This window comes from Leptosomus discolor, chromosome Z (genome assembly GCF_034619465.1).
Source record: "Leptosomus discolor isolate bLepDis1 chromosome Z, bLepDis1.hap2, whole genome shotgun sequence".
Classification (NCBI taxonomy): domain Eukaryota; kingdom Metazoa; phylum Chordata; class Aves; order Leptosomiformes; family Leptosomidae; genus Leptosomus; species Leptosomus discolor.
Window position 1 is genome coordinate 14962620 of NC_141419.1, and position 13041 is coordinate 14975660.

At 36.2% G+C, this 13041-nt stretch overlaps 1 protein-coding gene across 1 annotated transcript in view; it reads right to left on the reverse strand.

Annotated features, from left to right (window-relative positions):
* The window catches only part of XRCC4 (X-ray repair cross complementing 4), a 182672-nt gene that overhangs the window by 166003 nt on the left and 3628 nt on the right, over nucleotides 1-13041 (reverse strand). The gene's annotated exons all lie outside the window — the stretch shown is intronic.

A 13041-nucleotide genomic window follows, 5' to 3' on the forward strand; every position in this document is an offset into this window, starting at 1 on the left:
ATTTATGATGCTACAGTGAATTTTTTGCTCAATATCAAAGTAACTTCGCAATCTGTACCTGGCATAAGACCTTCTAAAGAATCCCATGTATTTAAACATAGTCTAATCTGACAATAATGAATCCTCATGATACTCAAGAAATTTAAAACTGCATTTGGCAGTTTGCTCCACAGAATAGTAAAGAAATAGCCAATTCTGAAGTTAACATTGCTATACAGCGTTTCATTGAGAATGCTTCATGTGGTCCAGTACCTGAAGAGTTTCTTTTGGACTGTAATTGTTCTGGTCTTTCAAATTCATTTTTTTTAGAAGAATGAAGCGAATGAAAAAGGGCTACATGTTCACTCACACACTAAAATAGCACGCATTGTTAAATGCAGGAAAAACTCAGCTGAGGCATTTAAACTACATGCACTGAGTACAATGATGCTTGAACAGGTTAGGTATGAAAAGCTCGATCCAGTTTTCCATCTGAACAGCAGCAATAAGTAATCATGATTAGGCTCAGTTCAGGCCCTGAGAGGACTCTGTTCTTCAAGCAGTAGTAGAGAGAAGCTCTGTCTTTGCTCCTGGACATTGAGAGCCACATCTAGATACAAATTTAACTACCACTGGCCTCCCAAAAAGTTGGCATTTTCAGGTTAGGAGGAACAGTTTTAACTGCAGTTAACTGCACTGTATCTGATCTTTGTTCAACTCTGCACCCACCAACATTTAAAAACACTTTTCCCTTGTCCAGACAAGTGCACAGTATTCAAAATTAACAAAATATATGAATATAAGACTTGTTTTTCAGGCATAAAGCTGCATTAACAGTTAGACAACAGCTGCATTGTCAATAATGCAGTCATTATACATAATAAGGTTAATGAAACAACACATTAACTACTTCTGATGGCTAATTAAACCACAACAACACATCACCTTGCACTAACAAATAGCATTTCTAAACAGTAAGAACAACATCAGGTAGTGCCTGCTACAAGTTCCATGATGAACTTTGGCTAAAACAGGTCACTAGGCACTTCCAGGATTCCTGACTACCCATTACATTTTCATCACCAAACACTTAAAGTGCTAGCTTTATTTTTCCAGCTTAAAGCTCAAGTACCCATAAGCACCATAACACTTCCCTGTTTAGAATATTTTTCCCAAAGAGTTTAGGATTCAAAAGCTATGGTAGAAGCAGAAGGAGATGTAAGAGAGATGACTAATTACTTCCATAAACCACCACTGCTTATATTACAGATGTCATACTCCGTGTTTCTGTTCACAGAAAATGCACCAAAAACTAAAGAGTTACTTAAAAGCAATATTGAAAAATTAGTTTAAGTCCAAAAAAAGGTCTATTTCCACCACCAAGCAACTGGCCGTTTCTGAAAACCTACAGTATGTCTGTGAACCTGTAAGCAAGAAAAGAAAATTAAATATTTGGAGCATGGAGGCCTGGATCAAAGTGTTTGCAATTAGTGACAATAGAACTAAAGTTATTTTAAAGATCTGCATCTCACTAACTGCCTGGACATGGGTCAATAAAGTAACATGTGTAGTATGTTTAAGCACATAGACATATTTTCCTTTGTCCGCCAGATTCCCCTTTGCCTTTTGCTTCTTCTGGAAAAATAGTGACTCTTATAAAATATTTTCATAAAAGTCCTCCTCTGAAATACAATGTTTCTCAAGACTTTAATAATTCTTTTTTAAAGATTGTAAGAGAGTTGCACACAACACGGACAGACAGCATACAAGGTACTGATGCATACATATAGTTCAATAGGGAGTTTTTGCTTGTTGCATTCAATTCTTTTCACAAAGCAGAGCAGCATTCAGTGAAAACCACCGGCACACCAGAGGCTTTCTTTTTAATGTAGACTGTTTATAACAGAAAGCAAAGCAAGAGAGTTGGATTTTCCATTGATAAGACGATAAAGAGAATGAAGCGTTGGTCCTTAGTCAGGAAAAGAGATGTCAAGAGTCACACAGGGAATTTATTCATGTATTTATTTATTTAAAGATGCACTAACAAGGTCTCTATGGATTGAGATTAAATTCATCTGATATTGTAATACTGTGCTTCCCATGCATCCACCTTCACATATTAGTATTTAACTCAAGTGATGTGGAACTGATAAAAATGAAGATTCTGTTTAGATATAATTTTTAAGAGGTCAGTTGCCAGAGTAAGGGACAAGCCCGTCCACAGAACTGAGAATGCTTCCATATGATTCGTGTACCTGTGGTAAAACATGCCTTTAATAAAAACAAACACAGTGAGGAGATACAACACAGAAGAATATTCTATATTTCTTAAAAAAATGCAAAATACAGTTGTCAAGCTTCTCCACATTTTACTGTGCATCTTTGAACAATTTTACAAGAAAGCATAAAATGAAAATATTTTGTCCCAGCTTTTCTCTCCATCACTGTACTCACTGACCTTTTGAGAGAAGTATTAGCTATCACTACATGTTTACAAACTGCCTCAAAGCAGAGCTCAGCCTTGATTGAAATCTCCAAGAACTCAGCTGTTCCACAACCCATCAGACAAAGCTTAAGGATCCTTGGCTGTATATAATATAATATATTTACTTCTCTTCAAGAGGAAAAAACCTCCTTCATCAAAATCAGTCTGACCTACAAAGCATATACAAATATCACTGCAAACAAAAATACTGTACTTTACTACTTTTTTTAAATGTTTGTAAAAACAAAAACAAAAACAAAAAACACAAAACAAACAAACAAACGCCCCCACCCAAACGAAACACCAACCACCAAACAAAAAAAAAATCCCAAACCTCTCTTCCACAAATCTCCCAACAACTCTTCTACAGAATTTAGTGTAGTGTTGGGTAAACAGATAAACCACACATGGCTAAAGCGTGAACACAGCAAAAAAATAGCAAAGGAGTTACCTAACTATTCAGCAACCAGCAATTACCACTAATAAAGAAAAAAACACAAAAACTAAACCAGAGCATATTCCTTATTAATTTACTACAAGGTGAGTGTATGCATCTCATCCCCTCTAAAGGCAAAACTTAGTAACATACATACAACAGTATATTTCCAAAATAATAGTTTAAGGGGGTGGGAGTCGGACATCCTATTTGAATACCTGAAGTTAGATGTATGTTCACAGGATTCACAAGTAACTTTTTTCAACATTATTAAAAAAATATATTGCTCTATACTTCAAGAACTGAAGTAAACTAAAACAGCCTTCTTATAACTAACTTATCTCAACTCACCTGCCTGCTTACTATATTCTCCCATCACACCACCAGCTTTCAGTATGCCAAGCGTACATGATTCTTCACAGATCAACTACTTGTGTGTAAAGGTTTATCACATTCCTAGCAGAGTTTCTGTCCCAGGACTTTTGTTCCTCTCAAATTCACACTAAAAAAAAATCCCCTTCCCCAAATTCACACTCAAAAAATCCCCCCACTTTATAAATATTTCAGTTTGGCTACCAATGAGCGTTCTCTCCAGGAATGCAGAAGACCAATAACACACCTCCAAGAAATTTGATTGAATCTACACTTCTTTAGTCACTTCCAAAGGAGATGTTATATATACACAAACCGTAGAGTTAACTGTAGCATCAAGGCTGCAACAAGGTATGCTTCCCATTGTTAATGTTGATGTTGTTATCTCCCAAACCCTAAATGTAGTTTCTAAAAATGAAAAAATTATGTACATTTCAGTCTAATAGCTAAATAATGGTTTAAAAGGCCAATTATTCATCAGAATATTTCATTGTCCTAACCACCACATACGCAAAATTCCAGCCAATAGTCCTGCATGTGCTTGTCTAAGAATCTACCTTTATACATTAAAAAGGAGTCCCACTTGAAATAGTAAATTTTTAAACGAATGCCAAACCATTACCTGTTGTGAGTATTGTCTCAAATAATCCATTAACAGTACACCTACAACTGAAGCATGAGTCACAGCTGGTTTAAGTACTCTGGGCCAGATGCTCAGCCTGAACAAAATAACTGCAGATGTACTGACAAAGGGGTCTGAAAAATAGATGTCCACTTGGGACCTGAACTTCCACAGAACTGGTCACACAAGCTTCTAGAAGCTGGTATATTTTACTTTTTTAAGATTTTACTAGCATCCCCATCTCCACCAAGTCTTAATTTCATTATGAAGGACTGGCAAAAACATAAAGGATGAGGTAGAGTTGAAATTTTAAGTTAGTTTTACTTTCACATCTTTGGGTGGAAAGGTGAGGATAAGGTAAGAACTGCATAAATGCTCAAATTGGTTAAAACAGCCACCCGAATTTCAGCACTCTCACTATTTAACAGTCCAGCCACTGCTGAAGCTTTTTTTAAAAAAAAAAAACAAAACAAAACACACCATTGCATAAGACCAGACTATTTTTATAGCTATCCAATAAACTAAATTACTGAAATCAGACACTGACTGTCAGAGTTTAGGAAGCACCTCTGAGTCTATTAGAGCGGAGGAGTACCTTCAAGTGCCGTTCAATATTCAGCAACGCTGTCTCTGTAGGCTCTTTCCATTCAGTTTCTCAATAAAATGAGAGCAGTCAGTATTTTCTTCCTCCCTTAATTATGATAAAGAAAAGCTGCAGATAAACTGATTGATTAGGGCCATAAGAAAGCCAGTATTTTTCTCCTTAAGGGCACAGGAGGTCACACCACATACCAGTACCTCACCATGTCAGAGCCAAGGATCTGAGACAAGCTTGCAGGTGGAACAGTTGAGTCCCACCCCAAATTTGTAAATCAGAGGCTTTATTGAGGCCTTCAAACAGTTGAGGATTGAGCGGTTTATCTTTAGCACTTTGTCCCTTTGGTCTTTGGTTTCTATGATCTATATTACGCAACGTTTCTTTCTAAGGAGAAATCAGCTGTTGGCTGGTGTGCAATGGACTGGAGTCTACTCTCTGAACAAACAGTGTTCACAGTTGCTTCTGAATAAACAAGACACTTTTAAAATTGGTTCACAAAGATTTTTATATGTTGTTTTGGATAGCACTAGGCATAGACCAAAAGCCAAATCTTTTAGGCTGCTCCAACACAGCATCATTGATGATATTTTGAACATCAGCACTTTACTTTTGTCCATGCAGACTAACGTCTTTTTTTCCAAATTGCTTCAGCTGCAGGTGTTCCAAAATTCAGCAGCTATGCAGGGAAAGCTACTTAACAGATCAGAAAGAGCTACTATGTCCTTCTAATGGAGCAATTAACTTAAGTACTTTCTTGTTGAGAAAAATAGGGAGCTATCTACAGTGAGTTCAAAATAGAAGACCATCACACACAGCACACTGCTATTAAAGTCTATAATTTGATCCCTTCTGTCATTGGCTTGACCACAACATACACTACAAATCAGAATCTAATAATCAGAAGAAAGTGAATGGTTAACCTATAATCAGAGAACAGGTACTATTCAGGAGACAATATATTTACTTATAAGTGGATTACTGGAGATTTAAACCAGTCAAGAAAAATTCCCAACTGCTTTTTAAGATTAAAACTAGCTATTATCACATGTTCTAACAGAAGGAAATAAGATGTCTATATTTATGAATATTTCTAGATATATATTCCATAAAAATTGATATTCTCTCATGTTAATTTAAAATTCCATTAACTCCAATACTTCAAGAGGAAGAGGATTAAAATACCTGACAAAAACTTCAACTATGACTCAGTTAATCCAAGAACTATTATCAACCTAATAAGGATTCCCTCTTTTCACTTCTTTTTGGAAGAACATGACTGGGCCAACAAACATGAAGAACACAATACAGCTTCCTCCCTATTGCACCTCACAATAACCTCCCATTCTCTTGGCCACAATATTTGTTTGTTACTGAAGATTGATTCAGTAATAACCTTCAGCTGTAACTTAAAGACACATCTGAAGAACAAAGAATATAAATATTTTAAAAGAACCTTGTTTCCTAATGAAATTTACGTGGCTAGCACATTTTTATATTATTATGCAACCTAAAATTTATCTAATTGTTCTTTTGTTTAACTCTGTTACATATCAAAAGCACAAGGATCACAATACTGTCAATAATGCAACTTTGTCTTGCCGATAAAGGAAATTAATCAAAAATTGGCACTGGATAAGAAGTGACTGAATGACTTTATAACTTTGTGCAGACGGCCTGTTTTAAAAATTCAGTCCTGCATGACAACATTTGATCAAGAGATTGACTTCAAGACAGCTGCAATCAGTATTTGGTCCTCATAGATCCAACTGCAGAAGCAAGACTCACATGGCTAACATTTGCACTGCTTGCTTCCCACTGTTCCGTGGCAGCCACAAAAGGATTTGAAACATGCACATACTTTTTGTGCAATTGTCCAAAAAAAAAAAAAAAAACACAACAGCCTTGAATCTGTCAGATTCCATGGGCCAATAGGATATGTAAGATTTGCCACAAAAGATCTGGAATCTACGATAAGGAACAACCCTTGTCAGACTTATTTACTGCAGTCACCAGCTGAAAAATGAGGAGAAACAGAAGTAAACAGACAGTCAACAACCTTTATAGTAGGAATCTTACTAACAAGCTTTGATCTTAATTGTAGCCTAGAGGCAAAGCCCACCCTGGTGTCTTTCATCCTCTTGAAGTCTCAGACCTAACCCACTACCAACTCCAGGCATACAGGCTTGACAAGCTTACTTATAAGCACCTATATTAGAAGACAGTTTAAGCTACAACAAGGTGTTTTGTTTTTTTTAAAAAAAAAAGCCTTCATATATTAAAATAAACATCTAAATGGGCAATTATACCAGTATATACTAGCAAATAAGAGCATATCTGGATAGATTTCCAAAAGGGACAAACCTTTCTTTTTCACCCTTTTCTAAGAATTCTTCCCCACACTGTTGTTCAGTGTGTGCACACTGTCAAATCCTCACTTTCCAAAATCTGTATCAGAAAAAGCCTAAATTTTCCCTAGATAAATCAGTATACACTAACTGAATGTTACAAACCTGTAAAAATAAAACGAAGCCATACAACTGAAGTATTTCCTGATGAAAAAGTTAGTTTTAGTACTAAAACTACTAAAAAGTGTGTGTAGAACTAAGAAAGGATCAAAGACAACCACCAGACCAGCTTCAAGTGGGCAGATTGGGATGCAGTCAGCAGGCACACCTAGGAAACCCAGATTCACTACCTTTGTTGCCTCTGGGAGATGCAAGTCCCAACAAATATTCTATAACTCCATTTCAGCAGTAGGTTAGCCTGGCTTTCCAAGGCCTTACCAAAGCCAATGGTGGCATGGAGCCACACCTGTTTTGCCTTCCCTTGAAAACTGCAGCCTTAGACTTAGACTATTTTTTAAGGAAGATTACCTACTTTCTAAAAAAAAAAAAAAAAATTTAAAAAAAATTAAAAAGTCAATGTAAATATATATCAATTTCTCCCATAAACTCTCTGAAAAGACAGCACTAAAATAATTATATGTTTTGCAGCTAAAAAACAGAAAAAAGGAAACAAATCTGTACAATTCTGCCAGACGCATTTGAACCTGACACATAGGATCAGTAAGAACCAAGATTCAGGAATTCCTGGTATCTTATTCACATTTCCAAAGCCATTTCTGCAGTTTTCAATAACTTCATATTATCCATTTGAGTATGGGAAAGTTGAGGAATTTTTTTTTTTTTTAAAAAAAAAAGCATCATTTTTTAACCACCCTTCATCCATCCAAAAATACCCAGATACATATGTCTTTTTGATGTATATTTGGATAACATAGTAGTCTGGTTGAGGTATCATCTGTTTTCCAAAACACTGTCTTCTTTAGGATTAAGTATAGTCAACACAAAACAAATCTGTCCTACAGATTTCCTTTGCTTCCTATTCTTTAGTCCGCATATAGACGTATTATAATCCCACTCAGTTTGACATGTTTCTGTAATGTTTGACTTAACATCACTGAGCAATGGATTCCACTAAAGTGTCTGCCTTTTTTTTAATTTGTAATTAAGTCAAATAAATTCAGTATTATTGAATCCACAATAGTTCCATATGCAAGAGTAACAAATCTGAAACAAGGGCAAATGAAACAAAGAAATCAGTGTTCAGCTAGATATGGATGGATGTAATTATACATGTAAGATTTCTGAAGAGCTTTGAAAAATTGAGCCCAGTAACCTAGAAAAACAAGTTTCACCAAGCGTAGCCACTTCAGTGGGACAAGAGAAGGTATAAATGTGAAGGCTTACATATCCTCCCCTCCTCCCACCTCTTCACCCAAGACTCTTCAAAGAGATGGATTATTTTAATTTCACGTCCCTGTCAAATTAATAATAAAAAATAGCCCTAGCCTCCAAATTGCTTTATCTTTCTAAACAGTTTCCTAAGGCATTTTCTTTGAAGAAAATTCCTGCATTACCCATCTTCACTTCACAAAAGTTTTATTACGTTTTTGTTTGCATTTGCTATTTATCTACTAGAAAAGGCAACATTGATCTCCCTGAAAAGAAAAGGCTCACAGCACTTTAATTTATTAATTTAAACATTGTAATTAATTTTGTTTCATCTGGCAACCACAGAAAAACAATTCACAAGACACATTCAATGAACTGGGACATTCACCTTAAATTCCAATTTTGCAGCTCTTTATTCAGCCATATTTACCACTTTGCATTGAAAATTAATTACTTTTTGATGGATGAGACTGAGCAATCAAAGTTTGAAGGTAAGCCAAAGAGACACTCATCTGTATCCATCCATACTGAACATCAATTTCAACTGTTTTCACAGACCGCCACAGGTTCAGCTTTGATTCTTTAATCTGCCTTGAATGCCAAGCCATGAGATTGAACATATCAGGTAACATGACAGGTACATATGCATAGGACTATACAATGTTAATGCCTCATGGTATAGCACCTCAATCAGCACTATGTCTACAAACCACATTTAAAAAGGAAAGAGCTTCACAAGAGTCACTTGTACTTTTTACATTTTAAGTTCTATACATAAAAACATAAAGGTTTTCAAGACATATAAGCTTCCTGCTTTTCTAAGCAGTTTTCCTCTTTCATGTGGTGATTCTTTTTTCCTTACTATGGGCTCAGAAAAGAAAAAAAAAACCACAAACCAAAAAACCTACTCTCAAAAATTAAACCCTTACCCAAGACACTTGATGCCAAGCACGGGGTCTACTTAAGGAAGCCAGTTTTTCCATATTAGTTTTCCCTCACAACTACTAAAGAATGCTAGCTTGCACTGCAGTGAAAAGAAATCTGCAGACTAATAGGAGGACACAGCAGGGGCATACCAGTAGAAAAATGCCACTGGGACTTGAACTGAGAGGGCAATTAGGTACTCATTAGGAAAACATAGCACAAAAGTGCTTTAATACTGCACCAGTTAGACACAGTTTTCAGATCTTAAAGTGTAAATCATTGCAAGGCAAATATATAGAGCATTGGTGTAGAGGTCTCAAAAGTGTTTTTTTAAATACTGTAAGTCATTGCTTTCCCAGATAAGTTAAATCTGTTCCTACAGAATGATGACATAAAAAAGGGTGGGGGTGTGTCAGAAATTCAAGCAGAACAAAAGGGAAAAATATTTCAAAAATAAGTATTAGTTAAGCTGAGGCTTCACTGTATGTTGGGTTGCACTAAACGTTGCTGGACCTCCTGGTTCCTAAGTGCAGAAGCTAAACAGAACCACTACTGCATGCCACTATCTGAAGTGAAACAGTGAACAAATACAGTGACTCTGAACTCATACAGGTACCTGAGCATAAAAAAAAAATCCAGCCCTTAGTGCAGAAGAGTCAATTCTCCACAGCTCCAACAAACTGTTTCAGTACTGTTTTAGGTACAGTACTCCCACTGCATTTCCCTTCCTTCCAATGCCATAGGTACACTTATTTGTTTTGCATCACCAAGTACCAAAATCACAACATGAAGCTCAAATTAACAGTATATACTAAAAAATTCCTCCTCTACCTCATTATTTAAAGAAGGAGGAAAAAATCCACATCTATTTTTAGGACAGTCAAGGTCAAGACACACACAAGAATGCTTCAGCTGGTTCCTTGAGTCTTATTTCCAAAAATAATTTTCCTCTATAACAGCAATGCCTAGCTTTCACCAAAATTAACATTTATGCCTAATCTCCATTATGCCTACGGCCACTGTGTGCTGTACTCTGTAATTGACATTAAGTTTCACAGCTGGAGAAATTTAATATAAGCCTACACAGTACAGTTTGCTGCCTTCAACTACCGTCTAAGCTTCCCTCATTGGCTCCGTCAACACAAATCTCTCCTCAGGTTTTTGTGAAGTTTCCACCATAAGCTTGACACAGCTGACAGCATTTGGAAAGCCCCATGCTCCTCTTTCCTGTCCAGCTACTATGCTGAAAAGGGTGGCCTCTAAGATCCTTTTGTAGACCTGTAAACAAACAATCCCTTTCATAATCATTTGAATCATTTTTAAAAACAAATGCAGCCTGTGATAGGATATATAGCCTCACTCTTCCTCTAATTGCATTAATTTTTCCATCTCAAGATAGCAACCAATTTGGCTGATGTCTAGATCAAGAACACAAAAGTTCTCAGTCTCTGCACTCTTAAAATCACATAAGATCAGTCTCCCTTTTTTATTATTTAATTTATAATCTCTACATTATCTGTCCGCTCTGTTGGAGGACATCCTTTCCCACAAAACTCACCCAAAGTCTGCAAAGCAGATGCAGAAATATTCCAATAATTTTCCAAAATTTGGACTATTTAATAAAATAATTTTTTTTGAAATTACTAGTATGCCTTAGAAGACAGTAACACCATAGGCCCTCGCTTAGGCAGATGCATAATGAAAATTTTTTCAACTTGGAACTTTTCCTGTAAAATATGTTCTTTTATGTTGATCAGATTTGACTGTGTTAAGATTAGCAAACAACACTAATTTGTTTAGTAACTCTCTTCTAAACTTTGTCTTAGCTTGTGTCAGCATGGTACCATACATAATCCACTAAGTATTTTATATCTTGACATATCTTGGACAGCAGCCCTTATTATTACATTATCTGACACTAAGTTCCACTAATAACCTTCAAATTTACAAGAGCCCTTTGCCATCTTTCCTTTTTTTCCATCTCATGCATAGAGACAAAGGAGGTGGGTAAGACTAAAATCCACAAAGACATTCCAATTACAGTCAGTATAAGGTGAAGAACACTGTTTCTTAACCCTGGAAAGGGACACAGCTCGAATCAACAGAGGGACTGGAGGGATGGAACGAGAGCAAACCTACTTTTGATGCAAAAATTTTCATTTCATGAACCATTTAACAGTATTTTACCATAGCTTTCTATGGATTATTTGTTCCTTAGTGAAGTTAGTCCAGATCATAACTTTAATATGTATGCATATTATTCTACACATTCCCCACAATAACAGCAAGCACTACATGCTTTTTGCCAAATGCAACAGTAAGAAATTGCAGCTGCATCCTATTAATCTTGAAGACATAAATAATAATTTGAGACCTTGAAAATCTCACCCTAAACTCCTGGCAATTCCACCTACTCTTCAAGGATGTGTGGTACTTTTTCATTTGAGGCTCCTGAGCTCTAACATAACCGCTTAAAAACATTCTCCACCTACTGCTAAGCCCTAGGTGTCAAGAGGTGAGGATTAAAATTTCTCATCTTCAAGCGGCACTGAAAGATAACAAGGACATCAGAAACAGGCATTGAGACAAAACAGCAAGTGACCCTGTAAGGCTCACTGCACATACATAAGCATTTAACGTGTCGTACAGTGAAGTCAATGTGTCCTACAGTAAACCATTTTAAATGATCTCATCCCTACTAAAATGGAAGTTTATTGGTCAAAACAGACCACTGTAAGCTCTGCAGCATTCTTGCAAACCTGATGGCAAGCAAGACACCAGTAGCAGCAAAACTGCAATTGTCAGTGTCAGATACATCAGAAGACGGGCTAAGGTCACCTGTGCAATGCACAACATAACTATTTCTATAGCAGCAGGAACCCTGGCACCAGCTCATCAGCTGCATATAACCTTATCTTTTCTTTTTTTCTTTTTTTTTTTTTACTTTTAAAATAAGTCTTAATGGAAAAGGTTTGTTCGGCGAGCTGTAAGTAATGATTTAGATGTACTGGTTTTAGTCCAGATAAACATTTTAAATCAATGGAATTTAAATGCTGCGGCAACTTTGATAATCCTTTATGCATCTTTGTACACGATAATAGTGTTTAAAAAATGCTTGCTACGTTTAGTTCTTAAATACTTCACCAACAGATACATTAGAATCATCTTGTAGATCCAAGATGCTGCTATTCTCTACTCTGCTCATTTCACTATCAATGTCAAAATAAATCCTGAAGCACCTGTAATGCCATAACTTCATATAGTAAGCCATTCTAAACACTCTGTATAGCAGCAAAAACGTTGAGCATATAAATAGGCAAGAGCTTTTTCTCTAAAATATGGACAATGTAGCCACCATCATGTGATCCAGCAAATAAAGGCACTCCAAACTATAAACTCAGTACCTGTGTATCCCACATCAAGTATAGCATAATAACTGCAATATTCATTCCTCAAGCTTTCAAGACTCTACGTGACCCCTATAAAACAGCCTACATAATTCACAGTTTTATCATACTGATAGAGGACAGCAATTCACATGTAACCTGCCACAAAAAGCAGAACTTTTTAAGTAGAGGAATTCCCACCGTTATATGAAGCACTCCTCCCAAGAACCTCCAATGTGAAGACTGAGGACTGAGTATTCTTTCTTGCTCAGAATAGCTGCAACCTCCAAGCATTTTACTGCTATTGTGGTTCATCCTACTATAGTGAATATAGTGTGCACTTTTGCTAGGTAACAGAGGGAGGAAGGAAATTGAAAGAAAAAGGAGCCATATCTGAACATAAGTAGCTTTTTCGCAAAACAGTATTAGCAAACAAAATGCCACGTTCTAATACCATTGCCAGCATACAGAACACTACTACTTACTACATGTTTGCATGAATAAC